Raw genomic sequence first — 23,271 nt, forward strand, 5'->3', positions numbered from 1 at the left:
GAAGATGCAGCTTGTCCCTTTGTTTGTTTTGCTCTGTGTTCCAAGAAACTGGACTCTTCAGTTAACAAAATATTTAAAGGTGCTCTGTTTCCTGGGAATGACTGGTTAGACTATAGTTTGATCATTGCACAAGGGCTTAGCGATGGAGTTGCAACAGATTCATATGATTTATCTCAGGAAGACCAAGAACCTCAGACCTTTGGTTATGTCATGGTTTAAACACAGTCAGCCATAAATCAGACAGTTGCTCTCTCACTCTCCCCCCATCTTCTTGCCCTCCACCTGCTCCTGGAGGGATGGGGAGGAGAATCGAATGCAACTCCCATGGGTTGAGATAAGAACAGTCCAGTAACTAAGGTATAACACAAATCACTGCTGCTACCACCAATAATAATAATGATAAAGGAAATATCAAGGGAAAAGAATACAACACCTCACCACCTTCCGACTGATAACTCGCCCCACCCCACCCGCCCGAGCACCGACCGATACTTAGTCCAACCCTGCAGTCAACTAGCCCTTCCGGGTGACTCTCAGCTACATCCTGGGCATGACGTGCTGTGGTATGGAATACTCTTTGGTCAGTTTGGGTCAGGTGTCCTGTCTCTGCTTCCTCCCAGCCTCCCCTCCTCCCTGGCAGAGCATGAGGCTCAGAAAATCCTTCTTCAGTCTAAACATTTGAGCGGTAACTAAAAACACCAGTGTTATCAGCGCTGTTCCCAGGACAAAAATCAAAACCACAGCGCTGCACCAGCTACTAAGAAGGAGAAAAATGACTGCTACTGCTGAACCCAGGACAGGTTAAAAAGAAGCAAAAAGAATATATACATCTATATTCTGAGAGCCATTCTGAGAAAAAAAAATAGTAATAATTTGCTCAAGAATATATGTATTCTGACCATTACTCAGATTCTCCCAGTTACTTCGTCTGAGCTATTTTGTGGTAAAATACTGTCCCATGATAAAATATCTTAAGAATAGAATCCAATGATTGTAAGTATTGGAAGACATCTCTGAATTATTCATAGAATCATAAAATAGTTAGGGTTGGAAAGGACCTTAAGATCACCTAGTATCATTTCTCATTTTTACAGTACTGAACTGTTTTATTTTTCTACTCTCAGCCTGTGGATAGTCTTTGTAACCCTGCTCAGTTGTGAGCAGGATAAAGATAGTTATAAAATGGTTTACTTTATGATGAAGTAGTATGTTCCCTGTTGTTTCTTTATGAGGAATAAGACATCTAAGGAAGTAATTAAACAGCTGTTTATTGACATGAGTTTTACCACTTTAGAGAAATGTAAGTAATGATGCTTAATTCAGAAGAGGATTCACTAATAGTAATAGAGAAAGATTAAGTTACATGTCTGGATCAATAGGGCCCTAGAAGCTTTAAGAACAAAAGTTTCATTGTAGTTCCATAGTCTGCATTTATTTAGTGAAAAGATTTGTGTGTGAAAGTGACACTGTCACTTCACTGCCTTGGAAAGATGATGGAAAACAACCATAACTAACATCAAGAAAATATTTCTTCCCAGGCAACAAAGAGAGAATTACCTGTCACAAATGACTCGCCATTTCCTCTATCTTTTCAAACAGCGCCTCTTTGTTATTGACTAATTGGAAGAACAATAGTGAGCATACAAAATATTCAGAACAAGATAATGAAAACACCACATTCTGATTTTTCTATTTAAAGTGTAGCAATTCATCATTTGGCACCATTAGTGGCTGATAACTGGGACTGTGTCTGTCATACCCGTTTGAGGTTTTATTGTGTTTCAGTCAACATAAAGCATAGGTTAACTGTAATTGCTGTCTGTATTAAAATTTAGATAGTGCCTGTTGAAAATGGATAGCAATTTCATGATTATTCGCATTTTTAAACATTCTGCATTACACTAATTTATTAAGCAAAATTAAATTAAAGTACATGGAACATATGGATTTTTTTGCCTTTTTTTATGTTTATTTGTAGTGGTGATGAATAGCAGATAATTTGTAACACTGAAGTTCAATAATTAAAACTATTTTTATTATTCTGTTTACTAGTTTCTTCTTTCTATAGTCTCTTGTAATTTTAACACATAATTAGCAAAAAATTTTGCACAGCAGCACCTTCTAATAGAACGCAGCATGGATAACTTTCCATGCAGATTCAATTTCTGTCTATATTCCACTAATCCCTTGATTGTTCCTGAGGAAAATAATGGGACCCCTGTTGTGTTCCTGATGCACTGAGCATTAGTAAAGATAATAACAAGACTCAGTATACCCAGAAACTCAGGGTATGCATCTGCTCTTTGGCCTAACTGAAAAGGGCCACACAAGGAGCCTGGTTGTTCATTCAGTGAGCTTTGTCAAGATTAAAAGAGCTTCATTTATATCTACTTGCAGTGGAAATATGGTTTTGCGGTGTGTTAACCTTGCCTGGCTTCCAGGTGCCCACCAAGTCACTCTCTCACTTGCCCTCCTCAGCAGAAAAAGGGCAGAAAATAAGATGAAAATAATCTCATGTGTTGAGGTAAGGAGAGGAAGATTGCTCACGAATTATGGTAGGTCATCATGGGCAAAACAGTCTTGACTTGGGGAAGATTAATTTATTGTCAATTAATAACAAAGTAAGAGAGTGAGAAATAAAACTAAAAGTATTTGCCCCCTACCTCAGCTTATTCCCAGGATCAACTTCACTCTTGAATGTTTTACCTCCTCCCCACCAAGTTGTGCACAGGATGGGGGTTGTGGTCAGTTCATAATGCTTAGTCTTTGTGGCTCCTTTCTCCTCACACTGCTAGCCTGATCCAACATTGGTCTCTCCCATGGGCTGCAGTTCTTCAAGAACTGCTCCAGTATGGGTCCTCTTCACAGAGTAGAGACCTTCAGCAGTGGACTGCTCCAGTGTGGGTCTCCCATGCGCTGCAGTTCCTGCCAAAAAGCCTTCTCCATCATGGACTCTCCAAAGGGCTTCAGCTTTCTTCAGGTCACATCCACTTGCTTCAGCATGGAGTCCTCCATGGCTGTGGTGCAGATATATGCTCCACTGTGGACCACCATGGTCTGCAGGGGCACAGCCTGCCTCCCCATGGTCTGCACCACAAGCTGCAGGGGAAACTGCTCTGGCACCTGGAGCACCTTGTGCCCTCCTTCTGCACTGACCTTGGTGTCTGCAGGGCATTTTCATCTCATGTTCTCACTCCTCTCTCAGAGCTGTCGAGCAGCGGTTTTTACCCTTTCTTAAATATATTATCACAGAGACAGCACAGGTGTCACTGATGGGCTCAGCTTTGGGCAGCAGCAGGTTCCTTTTGGAACTCTCAGGAACTGGCTCTGTTCACATGGGAACAGCTCTTGGTCTGTTCTCCCAGAGGCCATCCCTGCAGCCCCCCTGCTTCCAAAATCTTGCCATTTGCCAATACACGCATTAACTAGCCAGCTAGACAGTAGATTTATCAGCTGAGAAGACATGAATGCCTTTTCACAGACTGCTCACCTAACAGTCACTGGGAGACCATCTGACTTCCTTGAAGATACAGCTGCATAAAACTCTGGGGCAATGATGTCAGATTCTTTATGAATTCCTAATAATACACAACACTGGTATGAAAGCTCTCCCCAGGTTTAGATGGTTTGGTACAGTTCAAATTTGTTGTTACTGATAGTTGTCATCATAGAAAACAAGGACTTGTCTAAGCATCTCCCATCTGCTTTGGCTGCCAAGTCAAACCAGATTATAAGGATTTACCTGCTCGCCTGGGAATAGCTACATGCAGAAGTCCACAGCAAGGTGCAGGCTCCTTGGTCTTGTTCTGAAATAAAATACCTGAACTCTCCTGTTCCAGTGACTTTCATGGAGATGAGCATAGCCTTAAAATTAAAAATATGCTTTCTGATGCTTCTGAAATGTATTTCACAGAGTAGTAATTTCAGATTGTATTCACCTAAAAATATGGAGCCTCTCTGCATCAGAGTTTCATTTATCTTAGGCTTCCTTTTTACTGTACAATCTACATGGGGAAATAGCAGAAGAAGGGATTTAAAGGACTTGTAAATTATATTTGTACATATTTAAAAGTCTTCTACATTGCTAGCCTGATAGAAAGAGACCTTAATGTAAACAAGATTTTGCTTTGCTGTATTTTTATCTTACATACTAAATAGCTACAGGGTAGGTTTTGAAAAGCTTTCAGGTATGGCTTCTTTCTCTTCTTGCTGATGGTAGAGCTCACGTTGACACCAGTAAAAAACAGATTAAGCCAGTGCACAAGAGTATTGAAAATGCCTTCTAAATGCTACAATATGCTGTTTTGCATTTAATTACACAAGCAAGTCCCTTAAAATTCTTTAATCTGTAATACTAGCTACCATTAGGGGAAAAGGAAAACAAAAAAGACTATAACATGTTTTCTGTAGGCACAGGACAGCAGAAACAGGGATCAATGAATTAAAAACTGATCATTGAGTTGTTAGGAAGTAAAAATTTTCATTGATGTCAGCAAGTTTTTCTGCTTGAGAATAAGATGGACATCTAAAGCCTGATTCAAGACCACTTAAAATCATTATGCATATTTCAGTAGTTTTATCAGGTGTTAATGAGGCCACCTGTGAATCTAAACTTCATATATCTGAGTCTTGCCTCCTGGAATGACCGTTTGTATTTTGAGAGGTATGAAAGTAAAGTACTTTGGCTCCTGACCCTAAAATTCAGCTAAACATTCAACAGCTGTCTTCTACCGCATGTCCACTCTGCGTGTATAATTAGGAGTAGATTTAGTGTTTCCTTTGCAATGTAGCACCACAGTCTTGTTTACTCCGTAACCAGCCCCATGTAGTCAATAATTCAAAGCAGTTCAAAGAAGGTTTGAAAGATGTAAGCACTACATTTAAAATACTGTTTACCTTTGTGCCCCTATGCTTCTCCATCCCTAGATCCTGTACTCACAGGGACTCCATTAGCCAGCATCTCCCCTAGCATCAGTATAGCAGTAAAACTTTAATTCTGATATGGGCAACATCACATACCACACACTTTGATACATGATGCTATTTCATTGTCTTCACCAAAAAAGCATTCTAACATTAGCCCTCTTTCCGATCTGTCCATAGTACAAAAGGAATAATATTCCTAAGGAAAAGCTCTATTGGCCAAGAGGCACTTCACTCTGAATGTTTCACTTCAGTCATCTGAAACAATTAACTTGAAACATAAAATCAGTTTATTTTTCCATCTTAAAAGAATGAGCCGTTTCCTCTTTTCAGTGTTGCAAGTGGTACAGACATAAAAGAGATTGATGTATTTCAGATTTACATGATTCTGTTAGATATATTTTACATATATCTGCTTGTTAAATTAAATGTAAATTGCACAGTGCTGAAATGCAGGATTTTCTTTTACAGTGTAATTAAACCCAGATATCAAATATTTGTAGGGAGGATATTAGAAGCACAAGTCGAAATCGTAATGTGTACCATTCCCCCTAAAGACAAATGTTTTACCAAAATGTGCTTTGGAAATACAAGCATTTTAAATAACTGCAAATAAAGTTGTCATTTTCTCTTCTGGAAGATTTGGTATTGTTCTGACATATGGCAAAAATAAATGGAAAATTCCAACACAAAAGCACAATAAAAGCAAATTACAAAATATCTTTTCCAAAGAAAGGTGAAATAACATACTTCTTTACTGTGACAAGATTTTTTTGTGCATTGAGATGTTAAAACACAGTGGTTAAAAGAAATCATTCAAGAAATTAAAAAAATTGGTTTACTGGCTCTTTATGTAGACAAGGAATGTGTGACTGATTTAAAATATAAATGCTGATATACTATTTTTTTTTCTGTATGTAAGTATCTTGCATGCAGGAGGGTACTGAAAATCTAAAATTTAAATTGTCTTGTTACATATCCTCAGGAAAACCTTCCTTAATTTAGAAAGTCCTATGTCGGCTTAATTTCAATACTGTGCAAAAAAGCAGCATATGAAATGTATACTTGGAGAAACATCATTAATGTCAGCATTTTTGTTTTCTTACAAATAGCAGTTCAATAATAGCAGTGGTATCATGTAGAAGTTGGAGGAGTTTTGTGAAAACTTTTTGTTATATTGAATTTTCATGAAAACTCTGACATTAGCAAGTAAAAGAAAGGTGACTTTGTGTGCTCTCTCTTGCATAAACCAGAATATCTATTATCTTTACTTGGCTTAGTTGTCGATTCACTGGGAGTGTACATTACATTAAGTTTTGTTCACAAGACTTGTTTCTTAATGCAACTCTTTTCCCCAGAATTCAGGTTTTTAGCATATTGAAATAACTTCAGTAGAAGTAAGGAATTCCTGGTGCACTTTAAAACCAAAATGCCGATTTTTAAATCATTATGATTAGTTCCACTAAAACACATGTGTTTTAAGTCTTCCAAATGTACATTAAAAAGGACAAATTTCACACTCTTTAGAGCTCTATTGCAAGGAATTTTCTGGTGTTCTAATTGAGTATGATGAAGCCAACTAGTGCTGCTATAATGAATCTGTACTGAGGTGAGCTGAAACACATGGTACATACAGAAAATATTGAAGATAATGAAAGATAAATTCTTTGTCCAAAAAAAGTGAACATACCTAATATTGGAGTAAATTGAAACTCTGTATGGAAATGTTAAACCATAATATAGAGATACATCTTTCAGTGACATGGTTCAGAAGTACACTGAGTGCATTATACACTGTACCCTGCAATGACTACTCATTCTGCATAATTTCTCAAAAAAGCAATCCAGTTTACCATGGAAAACCATGTATTCATCTCTTCTTAAATCATCTTTTTACTGGTTCAGAAATGCAGAGACTAAAACCTTCTCGTAGGCAACAGCTGTGAAGCGTGGTGGTTCAGCAAATGGCACAGTGTTGGTTGCTCACGTAGTTATTTCTGTCATCTGGACTTACAGCTAAAAAAAAAAGAAAAGCAAGAACGTTCTGTTATGCCATTCATATTCTAAGAAACCAATCTACTTCCATCATCATTTGATTTTTGTATGTCTCTTAGGAAAATATGCACAGGTATTTATCAGACTAATAAATATAACTACAACCATGCTTGAAATTTTTCAATCATAGTGATTTATTTTTTTTTTTTACAAAAAATTCTCAGTACTTATAGCTATACAGATTCAGCCTTGGCTTCTGTAAGTTTTTCTTTAAATTATCAGGTGCTTGTGCAGAATCTCCTGTGTACTTTAAATAGTGATAAGGAAAAAGCACCATAAACAGCCAGTCTGTGTTGGGAACTACTTAGAATGCATACTTACGAATATAAGCTCACTGATATGTTAAAACATTGAAATTAAGAGAGTATGAATCCATTAGGAACTTGGTAAATAAGGTACATAGCTCTTACACACTACTTTTACAAGATTCTAAAAACAACCAATAATTTTATCATTTAATGATATAAAATAAATTATACCAATATTAATAAAAAATAAAAATAAAAAATGGGAGTGGTAAAATTGAGATCTAAGAGATGGCTTGAGATACATTTTTCACATTAGTTTCCATAAGGTCACATGCACAAAACATGTTTTTTATGTGGGAGATGACTAATTTTCTGTTGAAATGCATAATGTTTTGTCATTGGATAGTCCCAGAACACCCATAAGGAAAAAGAATGTTGTTTCCTCCTTCTGAAAAGAAGCACTACGAAAAGAAAAAAGAGGCAAACAGAAACATAAATTATGATAACTTAGTAAAGGAAAATGGGAATTATACAACAGCAGTTTTCAATCAGCAGGAAACCAGAACTCTATTTCTATTCACTCTATTCCTTTGGACTTAATTTTAAAAGTCTTGGTTGCGAAACACATTTTAAGCACTATATTGAGATTTTTTTTTTTTTTTCCGATATGAAGTACCGAAGAATTCTCAGAATTCACAGTATAACACTCAGACTAAAAGCAGAGAAAGATAAGTACAGGAATTTTCTAAGGAAATAATGACACACTATGTAAACATTTTAGCTCTGCAGTAGCCTGAATATCGACTGTACAGTACAGTAGGTATTACTGTACATACAGCAGCATGAGACAGGCAGCCATTCATTAGATGTGTGGCATATTCAATCTTCACTCCAAAAAGGGTTGTTCTTTAGGTCCTACATGTGGTTATTGTTAACTTTAAAATGGATGAACTTTCATGTGAGATGGTTTATCAGAATTAAAATGAGAAACATCTCCCTGTTTTGTAGGATGGGGAAAATATTTCTTGCTGAGAAAAGTAGACTCCCTTGTTCAGGAGCAACAATCACTATTGAAGAGGAGCTAAACATAGTGGAGGTTGTTATTTCCTCGTGGCTGGGTGTCTCAAATGTATTCATAGAATGATTATTTTGCTACTGCCTAAATTATCCGGGAGGTTCTGTGAGAAAGTATAATGTCAGATATTTAACAAAAGAATGTTAATGAATGCCAAGAAATTATTTGTGTTCACTGGTATCACAAATCAAGTGCAGGACTTCTCACATTGTTTAAGTGCTACAGTACCTCCAGAGCAAGTATCCTGCCTCAACTGGACAATTCAGGCTGAGTATAGCAGGTGTCTAGGTTCCTTTTTCATTGAGGTAGACAATCAACAAAGTGTACGTGACAAGTGAGATACAACCTAAAGAGAAGAAAAAAAAAAAAGACATACTGTAAAAGAATAATTATTAATTTCTTCTTTTATCTGAAATTTTGCTGATTCTAGACTGTAAATTAAGGCATCGCTGTTCATTCAATTTTCAGAATCTGAGGGTTCTATTATTGTTTCTTTCCTGATTGTAATGTCTAACTGAAGAGTGATCATTCTTTAGAGACTGATAGAGACAGGTTTCCCTCAAAATACGAAACATAAATTCCCAGTTTTTGCTTGAGTTTTCAGTTCTTATACTCTCCAAAGGTGGTAAACATATTAACCAAGGCAAATAATATAGATAAAATAAGATCACACACTTTCACAAGACTTAAATAAATATAAGGTAGTGTCTGTGTTTACACTGAAAATATTACTACCTTTTCTTCTACTGAAACAGCCACTGCAGACTCGAGAAAACAAGAGGCATGAGGCCAGTCAGAGAGCAAATATTGAAGCAGCCATTCAGGGAGAAGACTAGACAGGTCTGTTGTTACCCTTTTTTGTCCAAGGACAGTCTAATAGATAAGCATCGCATTGCAGAATTCATCTTTCAAAATTCTGTGTGTCTGCTTGTACAAGTATCTGCTAGTTTAGGGACATAAGAGAAGCTGAAGATGACTATCTTATAACTGTATAGGTGACCTGATTCTCAGATATGTAAGACTTTGGGCAGTCACATACTGATTTAGAGACTATTCAGAAGGTTGTGTTGTATGCATTAAATGAATAATTGCCAGATAGTAGTAGATATTTTTTTATATATATTTCAGCTATAAAGCTTAGCAGGTATATTCCTGTCGTCAAGTCCCCTAAATAAGAATAGAATAATGTCAGATGTTAAAAGTCTACTTCTGAAAACTCCAAAGGCAACTTGCAATATTTTGCACCTACTGATACACCTACCTGAAGTCAGGTAATAAATACAGTCACAGTATAACATTAGAAAGGACCAAGAATTTCTCATGCAAACTAAAGGAGGTCAATAGCTTCTCCTTCCGGAATATGGTCACTCCGCTTGAAGTGACCAAGAAACAGTATGGGCTATTAAAGTGTTAGTTTCTGCCTAGACTGGTTTCCTAAGGAAAAACAATCCTGCTTTGTTGAAGGCTTTGTCTACCTATCACTTCTCCCTTAGTAACATTTGAGCCTAGTTCACGAGAAATACAGGATGCAGAGATAGTAACATCTTACTAGAAGCCAGACAAGGATCTTGCCTGGGAATTGCATTCTTTGCTTGGTCCTCCGGGCACCAGGATGCTACATGCTCTGCTTGTTTCACGCAGTGGGCAGGAAGAAGCAACCAGACACTAATCAGCTAATTCATGTTTTCTTGCCAGTTATAGTATGTATTTCCAAACAAACCATGGCTGACTTCACATCCAGTAGGATTTGTAAATTGTTAAAGAAAAAGAACTGGGAATATTGCATTGAGGGTGCTTTCAGTAGATATGCAATTTTGAGTTTTGTTATGTCAGCTATAGATTATATGATGATAGAGAGAAACCAAGTGTATGCTGCCTTACTGCAGACAAAAAGCCAGAGTGTCTATTCTACTGGTAAAGAAGTATGTAACTATTTTCATGGTTGTGATAGATGCTCTATATGCACACCCTTGCCTAAAGCATGATCACAAAATATTCATCAGTAGCAGCTTTGTACAGTGACCTGCCTGGCAGTCTCAGCCTTGATTATGCAAGAGAGGGGTTCCTCTACCAATTATCCCTCTTCAAAGAATCCCCCCATTCAGAGATGGTCCCAAAGGAAGGAAAGACAGTGTGTGTACTGCTGTGGCTCACAGGGCAATCCGTTAGAGTTTCAAAATTATGCCAGACACCTCTTCAGCTCTAGGGCAGCACAGAATCAGAAGAAGGCCTTAAAGTTACCTCTTTCTGCTATCTTTTGATTTGGCTGCAATTTTTTTGCTATGCATGCTGCAAAATCTCAGCCTCTGTACTAAGATTTATCTATTTATTTGCAAGTTGGAGTCAGGACCCTGATATAAATTATTCAAATACAGTAGTGATACTCAAGGTTATTTAAAATGTTGGGTGCTGACTTATTTCTTTTAGAATTAGCACAAAAACATCCTACAGCTGCACGCAGACAGGGTTAGAGTACCTCGCAAGGAAATATAATGTCCAGTGGATCTCATCTTTGAATAAAATGAAGGGAAATCATGCTGTTCAGAGCCCCTCCATTCCCATTCCCCCACAACAGAGGGAGGGATAGAAGAAAGGACAGGAGAGACCAAGCCTAAATAGACAGATGGGTATCAGCCTGACATAAGGCCTGGAATATGCAAGTATTGTTCAGGCAGTCCCAGAGGATTTACAATGACACATTTTTTGACATTGAGGAAGCTACAGTGATCTCAGTGTATTATTTTTAATCTTCATTGCATACATCCCTCTGCTCTGCCTATGTTGTATTCATATTGTAATTTGAACCAGATCATCCCTTTTGTTGAGAAAGAGGGTGGAAAACCCCACAAAACAAAAAACCAAAACAAAACACCCTCCAAAAAACAAACCAAGAAAACCCCCCCAAAATAAAACCAAAAACCAAACACCCAAAACCAACCCAACACAACCAATCAACCAACCAACCAAAGAAACTAGCGATGAGAGAATTTTACTCACATGAATATGTAGCCTTGCAATACAAGTTTATGTGTGGATGTTGATATGAGAAGAAGCAAATCAGTAAGGTCAAAATGATTACAACATGGTTGAGAGGCTGAATTTAAGTGTCTTCCTGCAGACTTCAATTAAGACTTAATTTAAGTCTTTTTCTGTAGAGGGACTTCTTCCAAGGGCATAGAATCACAGAATCATAGAATAGTTAGGGTTGGAAAGGACCTTAAGATCATCTATTTCTACCCCCCCTGCCATGGGCAGGGACACCCTACACTAAACCATATCACAGAATCACAGAATCACAGAATCCCAAGGGTTGGAAGGGACCTAAAAAGATCATCTAGTCCAACCCCCCTGCAAGAGCAGGGTAACCTACAGTACATCACACAGGAACTTGTCCAGGCGGGCCTTGAATATCTCCAGTGTAGGAGACTCCACAACCCCCCTGGGCAACCTGTTCCAGTGCTCTGTCACTCTTACAGTAAAGAAGTTCTTCCTGATGTTAACGTGGAACTTCCTATGTTCCAGTTTACACCCATTGCCCCTTGTCCTATCACTGGATATCACTGAAAAAAGCCTAGCTCCATCATCCTGACACCTACCCTTCACATATTTGTAAACATTGATGAGGTCACCCCTCAGTCTCCTCTTTTGCAAGCTAAAGAGACCCAGCTCCCTCAGCCTCTCCTCATAAGGGAGATGTTCCACTCCCTTAATCATCTTTGTGGCTCTGCGCTGGACTCCTTCAAGCAATTCCCTGTCCTTCTTGAACAGAGGGGCCCAGAACTGGACGCAATATTCCAGATGCGGCCTCACCAAGGCTGAGTAGAGGGGGAGGAGAACCTCTCTTGACCTACTAACCACTCCCTTTCTAATGCACCCTAAGATGCCATTTGCCTTCTTGGCCACAAGAGCACATTGCTGGCTCATGGTCATCCTCCTATCCACCAGGACCCCCAGGTCCCTTTCCCCTTCACTACTTTCCAGCAGGTCAACCCCCAACCTGTACTGGTACATGGGGTTGTTCTTCCCCAGATGCAAGACTCTACACTTGCCCTTGTTAAATTTCATCAAGTTTCTCCCCGCCCAACTCTCCAGCCTGTCCAGGTCTCGCTGAATGGCAGCACAGTCCTCTGGTGTGTAAGCCACTCCTCCCAGTTTTGTGTCATCAGCAAACTTGCTGAGGGTGCACTCAGTTCCCTCATCCAGGTCACTGATGAAAATATTAAACAGCACCGGTCCCAGCACCGACCCCTGAGGAACTCCACTAGTCACAGACCTCCAGCTAGATTCTGCGCCATTGACCACAACTCTCTGCCTTCTTCCTTTCAACCAGTTCTCGATCCACCTCACTACTTGATCGTCAAGCCCACACTTCCTTAGCTTATCTATGAGGATGCTGTGGGAGACAGTATCAAATGCCTTACTGAAATCAAGAAAAACTACATCTACCGCTCTACCATCATCCCTCCACCTAGTCACTTCCTCATAGAAGGCTATAAGGTTGGTCATACATGACTTCCCCCTCATAAAACCATGTTGGCTGTTCTTAATGACCCCCTCATCCTTGATATGCCTAGTGATGGAGTCAAGAATAAGTTGTTCCATCATCTTTCCAGGGATGGAGGTAAGGCTGACCGGTCTATAATTACCCGGGTCCTCCTTCTTGCCCTTCTTATAGATTGGTGTGACCTTTGCCATCCGCCAATCCTCAGGCACCTCGCCCGTTTCCCACGACTTACCAAAGATGATGGAAAGTGGCCTAGCAATGACCTCCGCCAGCTCCCTCAGCACCCATATCATTCAAGGCTCTGTCCAACCAGGCCTTGAACATTGCCAGGGATGGAGCATTTATGACTTCTTTGGGCAACCTGTTCCAGTGCCTCACCACTCTCAGTGTAAAGAACTTCTTCCTTTTATTTAACCTTCCTGTGTTTAGGTTTAAACGTATTACTCCTTGTCCTATCTCTACAGTCCCTGATGAAGTGTCCCTCTCTGGCATGCTTGCATGTAGTGATAGAAGAAGGGGGAATGGTTTTAAACTGAAAGAAGGTAGATTTAGATTAAACATTAGGAAGGAATTCTTTACTGTGAGGGTGGTGAGGAACTGGCACAGGTTGCCCAGAGAAGCTGCCGCTGCCTCATCCCTGGCAGTGTTCAAGGCCAGGTTGGATGGGGCTTTGAGCAACCTGGTCAAGTGGAAGGTATCCCTGCCAATGGCAGGGGTGTTAGAACCAGATGACCTTTAAGGTTCCTTCCAACCCAAACCAGTCTATAAATCTGTGGTTCTAAGAAAATACATCACTGGCTACCGAAGGAAAATGGAAGTTTATACAAACTATATGAACACCTGAGCAAGACAAATAACTTTTCTACGAGTTGAATTTTAATCAGAATAAATAAAGCTTTCAGAAGTTATTCTCTGGTCAGATAATAATAAAAAAAAAAAAAAAAAACAGAAGCCAAAAACCCTTACAGTTTGTTTTAAGTTTTAAGATTGATAAAAAAGTGTTTGGTGAAATCCAGACAGGTAAATAGTTAACATTTGCAGCCCAAATGTTATGCGATATCCATAGATTTCCAACCTGAAAAAAATGTTAGAAATATTAATGTAACAATTCAGGCTCTGCTTCCAAGTCCAAAATCCTTTCATTAATCACATATTTATGAGATGCTTCAAATATTTTTTTTCATTAAAATATTTCTTCATTTAACTCCAAGTGTATTTAAAACATATTTCTGGTCTGAGATAAAAGGGCCAATACTATTTTCTATTGTGCCATATTAATTTCCCAATTTTGTCATTCTAGATTTGTGCCAATATCTTCAGAGACCCTAGTACTTTTTATACAAAATACTTAAAGTATATGTTTTTCTAAAACAATAAAAAAGATATTTTTATTTACAATCTATCTCATTTGTGTATATTCCTAAGATTTTGTGTGCATTAACATAGCAACAATGTATTGAATAAAAAACATCTGTATAAAATCTAATTCATTTTTTATAGAAAGGTTTCTTAATTTGTGTCTTAAATTACAGGTATATAATCAATTAAATTCTGATTGCATTAACAAAGACGTAAATTCAAAGCAACTCCACTGAAGTCAGTGGAAATAAACTAAGTTAATATTGGTTATTAGGCAATCTGAGGATCAAGCTATTAATACTGCTTAAACTTTTGTGCCCTTCACATGCATCAGGATAGCATGAGGCCTGTTCTGTGTCTTCCTCCTTCCTCCTCTCCTTTTTCTCACTGTGCAGAGGGCAGCAAAATGTCTATGTTCCTTTCAGATGTCATTCCATATTAAGGGCCAGGTCATGCCATCAATTTTTAAACACAGCTACCCACTGAGATCAATGCAGAGTGCTACTTAAAACTTGACAGTAGGGTGTGACCCTATAATATCAAGAAATATCTCTTTACTTGACTAAAAGCCTGATTCTAGTCACAACAGCATTCTACTAGCATTAAATACTGCATTTGTAGCATTCCACTGCTGATGTGCTGTATTCTACTGTGTATCCAAATGTGACCATTGCTTATACTGTTTCAGCTGTCCAAACTTCATTCTAGTTCCCATTTTGCATAAATAAACAACTGTAGAAACACTGGGTAAAGAACTACTGAGTATGTAGGGCCAGACCAATAAATGTATCATGCACACATGCATCCTTGTGCTGCAGAAAGTTTTATTGGTCTCTGTAACTCCAACAATATAGAGGGTAACTTACATCCTGTCCTTTAATCAAAGCTACAGGCCCTTATCATAAAAAGATAGATGTGCATCTTCAGGCACACAGTAAATATTGCAATTAGTGCCAATAGGGGCTTTCAGAATTTGGAGCATGAAGAAAATGCACACAGTCTTTGCAGAACTAGTCACACCATTTGTTTTCAAATTTTCACCTTCTTCTTTGCAGCTGTCATACATCAGAGACACTGATAGTTTATTGGTGTTAATAGTTTCCTTCATATTCCAAGCACAAGTGATTTCAGGTGAGGTGAATGTTAGAGAGATAGCACACAAAAACTAGGTAAAATATTATAGCTAAAAATGGAGCTAGACTACTACAGATAAGCTAGGCAAATCAGTCATGCCAGCAACTGTGTTCATTTTACAAATTCATTTTGGTTTTAGCAAGCCAAAAACATTAATGTACCTAATACCCCTTCCATTCCTCTGCCTTGTCTTCATGTATTTCAGCATACACATCATACTGTATACAGGTAAAAATGTTTTGATTCATTTCCCTGATACAGGTATGTCATTGCTTTTCCATGAAAGAACAGATGCAAAACATTTGCTCAGATATTGCTTTAACATGGAGGAAAAGAGCAAGGGAATATACCTCAGACATGCACTGAAAGCTTCTAACTCCATCGTTAGAAGTATCCTTATGAGTGTGACATTTTTTAAAAAGGTTTTTAAACCAGCTTTTCCAAGGGGTCTAAAGATTGCACTAAGTGCAAGATGTGATTTTCAAAAGGGCAGAAACAGATGACATGTAACTTCTGAGTTGCTTTCAAAGTAAGGTTGAGTTATTAAATGCTAAAGTCACCTCTAAAATGTGATTTAGGCTGTTAAATCGGGTAATAGCTTTTGAAAAATTTACCTGTCATTAATGGAAGGGTAAGGTTCTAGTGAAAGAGGAGATTTTTTGACACCATTTCATGACTTCCAACATTTTTTGACAGAACACTTGGTCAGGCAACTATAATTTTTAGGGAATTAATAATACTTTTTAAATATTTTTCTGTGAAGGCTTTTAAAATATCTTCATTTTGATGCAGAGGAAAGTTTGACAATCAGTGTAAGTTGGGTATGCATTCCACAAAAACTAAATCCCTCCTGTAGGTAACCCACAAAACTTGTTTCCCATTGTTTTTAAAAATTGAAATAATTTTTTTTTTCTGGTAGAAAATAATTATTTCTGTATCAGATCTAAAATCTTTCTGCTCCAAGAAGCACAAATTTGTTGTCAAACTCCCCTCCTCTTGTGATGACAGGATCACAAGAAAATATACCTGTTCCAGTGACCTTAAGCGTCTTCCATTAAGCCAAGTTAAAACCACTTCTTTGACTTATCGCCTTTGACCTATGACGGTGATTCTTCACAGTAAACTTACTTATAATATGAAAATCGGTGATGTTTTTTCAGCATATACAAGACAGCAAAACATTATGCCATGGATGATGGTATTTCTGAAGCCAGGTGGTTGAGGGCAAAAATATTTATTTTATTGTCATAGACAAAGACCAGGTCTGCCCTGATTTTCCTGGGTACAAAATAAATGTTTTTACAAAGTACCACAAGTGTTGCTATATTTAATGTGACATAAATTGAGGTGTATACATAGAACTAGTTGGATCATTCATTCAGCCTCTCCTGCGTATTTTGGATGTTGCATTTACAACCCAGAAAATGACAAACCTGCCAACAGAATGATATAAATAACAGCATAGTAGAAGCTTGTGGACAACATTATATCAGCTGGCTTTCTGTACAACAGAAAGTGTATCACCTTTGCTTTCTACTTGGTGGCAGAACTCCAGTTTGCAAAATATAAAAGAGATTATATCTATCTTCTCTACTGCCTGTGACACTACTAAATACTTCCATCAGTTACTTTTAATGCATTATGAGTTACTTAAATTACATATCGAGGTCAGAACTCCATGGTACCACCTAGCATGCAATGCAATTGCATAGTTTGGCTTTTTAATGATACAAATGCTGCAGGACCCAGACACCTGTAATTTACTGTGACATGGAATTAGATGAGGTACAATCTGACACCATGCAATTACAAACTTGTAATCCAGCACTGTGGCTTCTGAGGCCACATAATATTCAGCAAGGGAACTGTCTGCAGAATTAAGCTTAAAGCAGATCATTTACATAGTAAAGGCACTTCAAAGGAAGACCAATACATTAGAATCATAGAATATCTCAAGTTGGAAAAGATCCATAAGGATCATGGAGTCCAACTCCCTGCTCCTCACAGTACTACCTAACACTAAACTGTATGACTAACAGCACCACGCAGATGATCCTTGAACTCTGACATGCATGGTGCCATGACGACCAAGGACCACAGGCTCGACATTCTTTCGTTGTGTTGTTATTTGTGATATTGAACTTCATCCCTCTATTTGTAAATGTATTCATCTATGGTGCTGTAAGCGAAAGTGTGTGATTTCAGCTGAATTCTGTGCTGACTGTAATTCCATATTTAAATTTTTCTTAATTCCCCTAGCATCAGAACTGGTATACACTGGCAGCTACAGTCAAAAGTCTGTAAGTGTAAACAGAAATGCTGAGAGGAAAAGAAACAATGGGGACTTTCTTTTCCACTTTTAAAGGCAGATACTACAGAAAAGCCTGACACCTGGAGCATCGGTAGTAACAAGCAGTCCAAAGGTGGCTGAACCAGTGTAGGACAATGTAGATACCAAGCCTTTGTTTTAGTAGAAAAGATTAAATGCATCCTATTCGCAGGCTTTTTAACAGTAAGGGTTATGCTGAATAAACACTGATAGCTCCGTTTTGTGTAAAATTGTAATCTTGTGAAATTATATCATCAGGGTAGATATTTAGATCACTGTGTGGCTGCTTGGTTTAGCTGAGATCTTCACTGGCAATCTTTCAGTTAGAGGGAATGTTTTAATATTGCCGATGATGGCAATAAGTGGGCCAGCAGACATGATTTAATGATTAATAGAATCCTAGTTTTCAGTAGAAGCAGGTAACTTTGATTAGTCTCTCTTGTTTTTGCTTACAACAAGGATAGCATGGCACAGAAAAAAACAAACTTTCCCATGCCGAGAAGTGCAGGTATTTTGAAAGTTGACATTTCTTTCTTTTATAAAAAGCACAGCTTTGAATTCCTGCCTTATTAGAGTGCTGACGAAAGATTCCACTTTTCTAGACAGAAAAATAGGGTACTCATGTTCTTGGTTCTCTCTGAACTTTGTGAAGAAGAATCTTACAAAGATGCTACCAGAGATCTTTTTTCTTATCATTGCTTTTTTCTAGGATGTGAATTAAATAATTATCTCAGCTTCTGGTCCATATAATAATGTCACCTGCTACTTTTATTCTCTCTGGCTGTAATGTGTTTGGTGAACATCTGAAATGTAGACAGCAGCTGGAGAAACTTGCGATGCTAAGAAATTATATCTGTACTTTTAAACTTGCTGCTGCTGTACTTAAAATTATTCAAATGCTGGCACAGACAAAAGAAAACTGTTTTCAGAAAGATTCTCTTATGTGTGAATCAGACTTGATGGGAGCAAGTCTTCTGAAAATGCCTTTAGCTATCAACACTATCACACAATCCATCTTTAGAACTAATGAGAAACTTATGTTACCAAGATAAATAGCATTTTTAGTCTGTCTGCATCGTAGTCTGCAGTTGAGTGAATGTACGTGGTGGCTATCATGAACACCACTGCAAACAATGGGCGAAAGAAACTCAATTCAGTAGAAATAATTTTAATGTATAAAAATGTGGCATTAGTGTGTACCTTTGAGGAGCCAGAATCTGCACAGGCTTCAGAAGAACACCTACACACACACACACATGCAAAACCCCTTTGAAATTACTGAGCCTACTCAAATGAGTAATTACTCAAAGGTGAGTAAAGGATCATATCAGTGCCCTTTGGGACCAGCTTTCATGAAAAGCCTACTAAGCATTTCAATGCATTAACATGTACACTATATGAAAAGCCTTGAATATGAGCTTACTTCAATTGCCTGGAGGTTTTTAGACATACACATGCTGCATAGCTAGACATTCCCCTCTCCTTCTTGCTGCTTCTTATCTTCTACTCCTTTTTCATGCCATATGCCACTAATGTAATCAGAGGCCATTAGGGCAACTCACTCCCAGGCTCAGATATTGGAAAGTATAGTAAACGATCAAAACTCAGGGTCAGTGTGAGCACCTGGTTTGCTTTGATCACCATCATTAGTTATGACAAGCAGGAATCCCTCTTGCCATCTTAGAAAAGTGTTCACGCTGGTGGTGTATTTATTTTGATCTCACACCGAGTCCAAAAGTAGACTTGTGATTAAAACCTGCAGCATTCTGCTGGAAAGCAAAACTACCTCAAAGTGATGGGGATGGAGTGCCTGTACCTTAAAAATGAAAAATACAGTACGATGTGTTTAGTCCACAATGCCCTTGTCAAAAAAAAACCTATCCAGAACAAATATGTGTAGCTGTCTGCAGGAAGGATAAAATGCAAGAGCTTTAAACAGAAACAAAATAGACAGCTCACAGTCTGTTTTTCAATCCTGTTGTTCTGTTAGCTCATAGTTCTTTTTTGTGGTTAGAAAAATCATCTCATACTCTTTTATAGCTCCTTTTCATAATTGTAAAAATACAGTAATACTCCATTACAGACTGATTTTTCAAATAATTAATTTTTCCGGAGGTTTCACCTGTGATACATTGGCTCACTCCCTGCAGACTAAGTATTTAATTTTCTTCCAAACATATTTTGAATTTCTGGTTATCCTTAGTGTTTTCCAAGTAAGTGTCTACATTAGTTTAGATTCCAAGCTTTTTTGTTTCGATGTAATCTCCTATCAATTATTTCCATATGTTAACTATTACCATATGAGAAAAGTAGAAATCATTGAGCAGTTTTATTTCTTCTGACTTCTATTTTTAATTTACTCTTTCTTCTTCTATTGGAAGGGATGGAGAATAAGTGCCTTATAGTTCTTGACATTTCACTTGCTCATTTGAATTTTCTTTCTTTGATTATAATTTATTTTCTTCTCTGTAATGTTTTATGTTCCAAATTCAATTGTATGCAATTGCATGAAAATAACAAACGGCATGAAAATCAGGAATAGTAGATAATAAGAGGAAAACTTGCAACAAGCCTAAGTGGTAAATTACCCATAAACAATAAAAACCCCAGACTGTTCCAGTCTAGTGATTTTTTATCAGTTGTCTGATTTTCTGTGGAATACTTACATAATTTCAGGAACCTACTAAATCGAAGTTCTGAATTACGCTTTACAAGAATCTTCCTATCCCTCTCTCCCTCCTCCTTTCTCTTTTCCTTTACACATGCACATACATATATATGCATATGAAGTTGTAGTAGCAGAAAAATACTAGCCTCCAGCTTTAAACATTTAAAAAATTGCTGCTTTTGGTATTTAGGCATATTGTCTTTGTATTCCAGACTACAATTTAAAATTGTTTAGATGTGGACTCTTCACTAATGTGTTATTTTCAGTCAGAGTTTATCACACCTAAAAAAAATGTTTAATGGCACTTCCTGCTGACCACAGACTTACACACCCACAGAACTGTTGACTAGCTATGAAAGTCAGTGTTTGAAATTTACACTCCTAAGCATTCTCTTGTTACCTCCACATTATATTACACAAAACCATCTTAGTGTGAGTTAGCAATATCAGGCCAGTCCAAACAGTCTGCTCAACCTACTTTCACAGAGACCATTTGTTCTTTGGAGTTCTCTTCTGCTAGGATTGTTGAAAAAAAATGATGCTTCCTCTTTGTATTCTTTTTCCATACAATAATTTAAAAAAAATCGAGTTTCTTCCAGTGATAACCAGTTATCCTCTTCTCTTTACAATCGTCTCCCTTCTTGGTAATTCCCCTAACCCTTCAAGAAACATTTTGTTCAGTTTTGAAAGTCAGCAGTTCTGCTTTTGCTTATCCATTGGCTCCTTAAAAAAAAAAAAAGAGAGAGATGGAGAAGTGTCTGAGTCAGTAAAAAAGCGCAAAAGAACCTTATTTTCCGCCCAGGAGTATCTTACATATAAACTTAGTTAGCTAACACACATTTGTTATAACAAGAGTGTCACGTTAAATACATCAAAGTTTATATATTTTGGATTTGTAAGAGATAATTTGAGCAATGCTATTTATTTCTGATTTAGCTATTCATGTGTTGCAGTATAAATCATGGTGGAAAGTACCAGGCAGGAAATAGATTTGAATTTAGGACCATTTATAATAACTTAGAAAGAGATTAGTGGCCTTTATAGATTATCTTAACCAGTAAAAGGGCTAGAGATACTTATTTCTGAATAAATTCCAGCTTTCTTTTGTGTAATAAGTACTTTCATCTAGAATATATGATCCTCTTTAGTTCCTCAGAATTTTTTTTTTCCTGACATAGTGTTTAAACTTTTCTTGGATGTTCTTTGATGGCTCTTTTTTGTATAAGAAATACAATGTAGACACTAAACAAACACATGGTAAGACCACCCTAGGTGAACACAGCTTAAATGGAAAAGACATATTAAGTATCAATGGGGAAATAAATGTGACTTTCTCACAGCCACCCTGCAATGCAGACGTAGAGCTGAAAACAGAATCTGCCTCAGCTGCCCCCTATTCAAATACTCGAATGACTGATCATTTACTGAGTCCACCTGAGTGAGCTGTGCTGTAGGCATTGCCAAAGTTGGTCGTGTATTTGGGAACACTGTAGGTGGTCTGAATTTGTTAAAAGAGTTTTCCCAATGCCTGTCTAGATTTTTAATAGGCATGCAGAGTATAAACTGGTGCTCCTTGTTCTTACAATAGAATAATGCATTTGCCAAACCGTTCTGAAAAAAACCCACAAAAACCTGCAGATAAAATGCCTGTTTTCTACAAACTGATCTGCTGCCACTTAAAGTTATACTTCTTTTTTTCATTCTGTGCTGGTTGAGATCTCATTTAGTTGCAACAACATGAGCCTAATGCTATGGACATATGGATGTTTAGAGCAGCATGTTATTGACAAATTCTCTAGACTGATGATTTATTATGTATATCAATGGACAACACTTGTTCTGTCTATGAAGCCTGTTTTCTCAAATCTGCTCATCTGGGAGAGACATGCTGTGCACAAATGGATACATGGTTTGTTTTATCCAACTGAGCCTTCTACATAGCCATGTATTTCATTCTGATTTATGTCTGGTTTAGCCCCTTTAGTCTGTTCTTTGACCTACAGGTATGCCATTCCAAACTGAATTGCACTTAGATACGTAAGCAGTCCTCAAGGAGAAGGAGAATACTACTGAAAAGAACTATTCCTTAAACAGTATGTTTGTTGAGAGACTGAAAATGTTGCTTGAAAATGACACGTTGAGCCCTGCTGGTGGCATTTTTAATGCAGATGAACAATGATGACTTCAGAGGGGATGAATACGTAAATGCACATCAGGGGGCTCACCTGAACTTGTTTGCAAACTGGGTCACAAAAGTTTTCAAAACTGTATACTGCTGACATGCTGAATAGTGTTTTTGAAGAAGACTGATATTTATAATCATCCCCAAAATTTCAGGTTCACCAGATGCTATATGTCTTCAGTTCCCAGAAAACAAAATACACTGTTGTTGCCTGGAAAGAATCAGTTAATATTGTGATAGCAGCTGAAACAGATGTGCTATACAGGTGCTCCAGCTAAAAGTGAAGTACTTTTTTTGCTTTTTATAACATATTTATTTTTGCAACTAGCAGTTTTCTCTTTCCTTCTACAGCTATTGCTTTCTATTTTTTCAACAGAAAATATGGAGATTCTTGAAGGACACGAATAAGATGCAGATAGTCCTTAGGGATACTTCTTGTGAAGTCATCTGAAATCGTATGCTGCCAAGTACAAGACATACTGCATAAGGAGTGAAGTTACCCTTACTGCAAGCATGATTTAATATCCTGACGGTACTACCTTGACAGCTGCCATTATAAATAATTAAATAATATAATTACAGATTTCTCAGGTTTCACTGCACAACACAGCTTACAGCGCAATCTTTTAGGTAAGACAAGTCCACAGAATACTCTTGGCTGGATTTCCTATGTGTGGTCTTGCCCAATCTGATCTCCATGTGATTCTTCATGTGCAAAGCAGAGTTTGTTGCCTTTTCTTTATTTTTTACTTTGTGCACATTTGCAGGTCTGAAGATAAGAACTTTCACTTCAA

General features: G+C 37.7%; 1 long non-coding RNA gene across 1 annotated transcript; it reads right to left on the minus strand.

Moving 5' to 3' along the window:
• Positions 1-5,225: 5,225 nt before the first annotated feature.
• LOC136014375 (uncharacterized) lies at positions 5,226-22,682 on the minus strand. The gene is made up of 4 exons (XR_010612667.1): positions 22,521-22,682; positions 20,774-21,018; positions 8,530-8,647; positions 5,226-6,939 (listed from the first exon to the last, which is right to left on the minus strand). It is a non-coding gene; the product is annotated as an uncharacterized LOC136014375 (long non-coding RNA).
• Positions 22,683-23,271: the final 589 nt, after the last annotated feature.

This window comes from Lathamus discolor, chromosome 5 (assembly GCF_037157495.1).
Source record: "Lathamus discolor isolate bLatDis1 chromosome 5, bLatDis1.hap1, whole genome shotgun sequence".
Taxonomy (NCBI): domain Eukaryota; kingdom Metazoa; phylum Chordata; class Aves; order Psittaciformes; family Psittacidae; genus Lathamus; species Lathamus discolor.